At 33.3% G+C, this 5,861-nt stretch overlaps 1 protein-coding gene across 1 annotated transcript in view; it reads left to right on the top strand.

The window, feature by feature from the left end:
* Window positions 1-4,421: 4,421 nt before the first annotated feature.
* The window catches only part of Smp_173100 (axon guidance protein), a gene marked incomplete at its 3' end in the record, with an annotated part of 47,941 nt that continues 46,501 nt past the window's right edge, over window positions 4,422-5,861 (top strand). Inside the window, exon 1 of the mRNA XM_018797434.1 lies at window positions 4,422-4,613. The remainder of the gene's footprint in view (window positions 4,614-5,861) is intronic.

Below are 5,861 nucleotides of genomic sequence, written 5' to 3'. Positions count from 1 at the left end.
AGTTGCAACGGGTTCTACTAAAAGTTTGGTGATTTGGAGATCATAAGCAAGAAACTTTGAACCCATTTTTAGAAGCAATTGGACTTATATCAACATTACGAATAACTTCACCGGTTATTTGTTAATTTTAACATCTCAATATTCAGTCAAAATTGATTTCACGAGATTTGTAATGTTTTGTTCTTAACCATTTTAGTCTGTTTCATTAATAGACCATGATATGTTTCCCTTAAAACCTATGTGATTTTATAAGCAAAGATGAATAGTGACAAGCAGTGGAGTCCAGGACGCGCGTTTCGTCCTATATGGGACTCGTCAGCTGGGAAGATACAAGTATACAACACCAAATGAACAATGTGATTTTAGTCAGCATACCAAATATGAGACATCATAATAAGTTGTTGTTGTTGTGTGTGTTTTTTGTTCAGCTCACAACTTCTCATACATGAATTATTTGATTAAAATATTCATAGTTAACGATGGATGGACCCATCATCTTACAGATATAATCTGTATTAAAAAGTTTCAGTGTGGTAATCTACTTGCTGGTTTGTTCTCTCCCACAATAGGTTGTTGGTGATAGTGTCTGGTCAACGGATCCGAAGTATTTTGCCTAAACAAGTGCTGATAAACACTTGTGTCTTCTGGATGATGGTTTTCGTTGTTCTCCAAGTTTCCGCACCATGCAATAGAAATGTCTTGGCATTTGTATTAACAATTCTGACTTTGGTGTTGGTTGACAATTGTTTTGAGTTGCAGATGTTCATTAATTGTAGATATGCTGCTGTCACTTTCCTGATCCACGCCTTTACATCTGCATCATATTCACTGTGTTCATCAATGATGCTGCCCAGATATGTAAAGGTTTTTACATCCCACAAAGCTTCTCCATCAAGCGTGATTCGATTGATGCAAATATACTAGTCGCTAAATAATTATATTTGCTGGACTAATTTAATTCGAATGATAATAAATAATTTCAGATTAAAGTAGTATGGAACTTTATCACCGTCGTAGCATTCTATAAAATTGTTAGAAATCATGAAGTGTTATGTCGGCAGTATATACTGAATTTATTCAATCATCTTTATGCAAAATCTTGTCTCAACATTATCATTGATATTGTTTAATGTTAACAAGGTGAAAACAATCAATGATGAACATCAGAATTATGTTTCTTTACTACTACTGTAGTGAACAAGAACACGACTGAGGAAAATCGTATGTATTTCAGCAGAAAATTACAGAATATCTCACTCAAATCTGACAACCATAAAGTAAACCGTGAATTTACAAACTAATCCAAACTAATCCATTGTCTCTGATTTCATTGTTCTTTCATTTTCATACCGATTGCGTTCCTTTCTCGTAGGACTGCAACGCGCGTCCTGGATTCCACTGATAGACACTATCCATCTTTGTTTATAATGCTTGTGAAATATGGCTATATCGAGGCAATACACACAGGACTGGTCAGCTGCAACCCTGAACATCAATGGGAAGATTTAGACAAAAAATAATATGTGAAATCATACAGTAAACACATAATTTGCAAACTATCAATCAATTGTCTCAATCTTGACTGTTTCTTCTCGGATATCAGTCCATCGTCTCTGATTTCATTGTTCATGCAGTTTCATACTAATTGCGTTTTGATTCCGTTCCTTCCTTATCGATCTAGCACTGAAATACATTCTATGCCCGACTATCGTCATATACTACTTATGTGGATATAAGTAACCCACACCAAACTATCAGTCATAAAAATGTTTCTGTAACAGATTACTGATAATCTGAAGTTTGTCATTCAAGTCTTCTTGATCATTCTTTATAACAATTTTATTATAGAATATTTTTAATGTATGATGAAATAGAAGATCTTTGAAGGTTTTGATACCATGATAAAGAACTATTAAGAGGAATGAGAAAAAAAGAAACATTTTATGAACAAAAGTGACATATATGATTGTTAGAGAGGTATGAGGGCAGTTATCATTTCCCGCTTGCCCACACCGTGGAAGGGTTCTTCTAGAGCTACCTGAAAAGGATATTGGGTTAGAAGTGGTCTCAATGACCTGAGAGCGTGACCGCAGTGCCCAAGGGACAACTGCTTGAGGTCGGTCACACACGACCTATTTGTAGGTAATTTTTGCGTTAACTCCGTACTTGTTGGGACCTTACCTCCGGAGACGGATATCCGTGGAATAAGGCGAAGTGTGCATTTTTAAGGTCGACCTTTTCTAACCCTACCCCTCCTTGTGTGAAGGCAGCATCGCTGCTACGCTAGTTGTCTGAAGGAAACACCTTACTGCTGTCTTACCTCTGTACAGTTAACAGTACAACTTCGTTTTCGGACCTTGGGTTTGCTGCTTTCAGTCTCACCGCTCTTCAACCAGCCTGTCTAGCATAGTAGGACCTTGAGGAACGATTGTTCCAGCCAGTATAGCTCGATTGGTTCATCACGATAGGCAAGCTCGACCACCACGTCAAAGTAGCAGCAACGGTCGGGGAAATATAAGATTATGTATAGACTAAACAAGCACAGCATGTAATTTTTCACTTCATTCATAAACTATAAAGAACTAATAATCAGTTGTAATATCCTAGGGCTGTTTAAAATTTATAAATCAATTAATATGACAGTAAAGTCATGGTGTTGAAGCTTCTTATAATAGTTCAATAATTGTTTCTAATAGAAGATTTATGTAAATAGTATAAATCTATATTATATCAAGATTCCTTAAAGTATGAAAACGAACTGCCTTGGGCATTGTTCTTTATTAAATACAAACAGAAACTCTTGTCTTGTATACGTCTGCCTTTAATTTTGTTTTCTAACTACATTCAATATAACACCTTTCATAATTATTCAAAGTTGTCCATTAACTCCTCTTCATATTCTTATGAGTAAAGTTGATGATTATTTAGAAACATCGAAACCAAAAAAAAATTGTTTACAATTAATCATAAAGATCTATATTATCCCCTTCAACTAATTAATTAATTAATGACGGTAGATTTGATAATAATGCAATTAATAAACATCTTCAATGTTATCACCTAATAGTAAACTTATTTGTAGATGTGTAAGACTAGTCAGCATATATTTGTGATCATCATCGGATAGTACTTCGTGAAATGAAAACGTTTCTATTTCTAGAAAAGAGATAAAAAATTGAGTTCATTAGTCAATCTAAGCTAGAACACCATGGAAAACCTTAAAAGCAGTGGATGGTTGAATGGTTGTGCAAGATCATGGATCGATTGAAGTTAAACATCAGCACCATTGGATGACGGCTTAAGGGTTTAATGGTCAAGCGTTCACGCATGAGACAAGAAGTCCTGATTTCAAGTCCCAAATGTGGGATCGTAGATGCATACTACTGAGGAGTCCCATATTAGGACGAGTTGGCAGTTCAGTGCTTCTGAGTCTTTAGTGATGGTCTAGCTTTAATCTGCTAATGAATTCAAGTATTAAAATTACTATAATCTCCACAAACCTCAATTCCAAAGATAAAAGTTACTTGACCTTCTCAAAATCAAAATAATTAGGTTTGTCTTTTCATTTCATCCATATTAAAAAGTAAATTAATATGAATTAGAACAAGTAATTTCGTTTTAATTTTAATGAATAAACATTCTATATGAACAAAAAATGTTCAATTCTAATAAGAACTTCAATAGAAATTCACTTTTCCTTGTTTGCCTACATCTTCACATTGTTGTTTAGGACTTCAATTCAATAGTCTTTTGTTAGCATATGTGCATACTGTGCGGACTGTCTCGATATTGCCTCAAGTCATGAGCATTATAAGCAATGATAGATAGTGGCTAGCAGTCGAATTCAGGACACGCGTTCTATCCTATTTGTGACTCGTCAAATAGATGTACCTGAATCTCAGAGTTAATGTTTACTCTCTGATTCGAACCCAGTACTGTTCGTTTGAAACGCCATGACACTATCCCAGAGTTGAAGGTACATCTAGCTGACTAGTCTCAAATCGGACGAAACGAGCATCTTGGATTCCACTATTAACCACTATCCATCTTTGCTTTCAACACAGAAATTATTTAATTATATTCGATAAAACTGTTCAATTTATAAATAGAATGGAAATTATGTGTTTTTATTCATGCTTCATTTGACATTCAGACATCTTTTAGCATAACAAACTTGTTTGTATTGTTATTCTTCATCAATATAAAGAATAAATCTGATTGGTTAATAAGTTTTTATTAAAATATATAAAAGCTCAAATCTGATTGGTCAATTTTTTTCAAACCAATTTATCCGCCTAATTTTAATCTATCATATGATTGGTCAATTAAAGTTGTTTATAATCACCTATATATAGTTTATTAGTATAATATTGATAAGATAAATACTTATAGAATTGAAGATTATGTTACTCAAAAAACTTGAATTTTAACAAACAAAAATGGAAGTTATTCATTATTCATGATAACTAGTATATTGTCAAACTAAATGAGTCGGGAATTTTATTGAATCAAACGTTTTCACATGGAACTTTTCATCATATGTTAAATGAGAATGTCTTTTGTTTATTCATTACCTGCAAGAAGAAGATCTATTGAATAGGTTTAATTTATAGGTAAGTTATAGTTTGTATTGTGTTTTTTTTATTCAATTATTCAATTTTCATAGTTGAAATTTTGAGTCCATTGAATCTAGACCACCATAGAATACCTGGAAACACTGGACGACCGTTTCGTCCTGTTATGAGACTCCTCAGCAGTGTGCATCCACGATCACGCACTCGCGATATTCAGACCTAAGACCTACCAGTCTCGCGCCAAAGCATGACCACTGAGCCGTCATCCAACGGTGTTAATATCTAACTCCAACCATGATGGTCTAGCTTCAATTGACTCATGATTTCAACTATGAAAATACTAAATTCTCCACAAAATTTTTTCTGATTTATTCAATTTTGTCTAAAAGCTGTTACGTAATCTAAACTGATCAAAATGATACATTTTATGGTTGGATTATGAAACAGTATTGAATTGTTACATATTTTCGTCATGTAACAAGATTATTTGTTTAAGTTGCGGTAAAATTAGACTCATTTTTACATAATCATATCTTAATTAATACTCGTACTGAAGGAAGTACCATACTCACAGTTCTGTATTTTAAGAAGTCAGTTGACCATGGAGAGTATTTTATAAATAAAATTAATTATGCTATGATAGCTTGGTCATCATTTTAATCAACTGGATTTATGCTCTGAATATCTTGAGCAATACTCATACTGAAGGAAGTGTCATACTCACAGTTCTGGATTTTAACAAGTTGATTAATCATGGAGAGTATTCGTTAAAAAAATTTAATTATGCTATGCCAGCTTAGTTTCATGCTGGATTCATACTCCGAGTAGACGTATATAATGTTTACCAGTTCAACAGGGGAATTAATGTACTTTAACAATATTTTGGATAATTAACATCTGAACCAATTTACATAATATACACAATAATTATAAGCTATTAGCTAAAAATAGTACGTTTATAGATAAGAAACGAACATTGAACGTACTTAGTATATCACACTTTATAGCTTAAATGTATTGGTTTGAGTTGTCATAAAGTCAAATAATGAGAAAACCCTTAACACCATCTGTTTGTCTGAATGGGTTACTTCTGTGATTTTCCGTAATAGTAAACTAAGTAAATAAAATATGTGGCTTGACATCTAATGCAAGTTAATTGTAAGTACTTGTAAACTGTTTAGTATCGTATTATCCACGTTTCTGCATTCAGTCAATCCACGATATAAGGCGTTGATTATCCAATTCTACTGATGATATTTGTCTCTTTTCTGATGTATGAAAAATGTT

This window comes from Schistosoma mansoni, chromosome 4, assembly GCF_000237925.1.
Source record: "Schistosoma mansoni strain Puerto Rico chromosome 4, complete genome".
NCBI lineage: Eukaryota > Metazoa > Platyhelminthes > Trematoda > Strigeidida > Schistosomatidae > Schistosoma > Schistosoma mansoni.
This window is presented reverse-complemented; position numbering and strand designations above follow the sequence as displayed.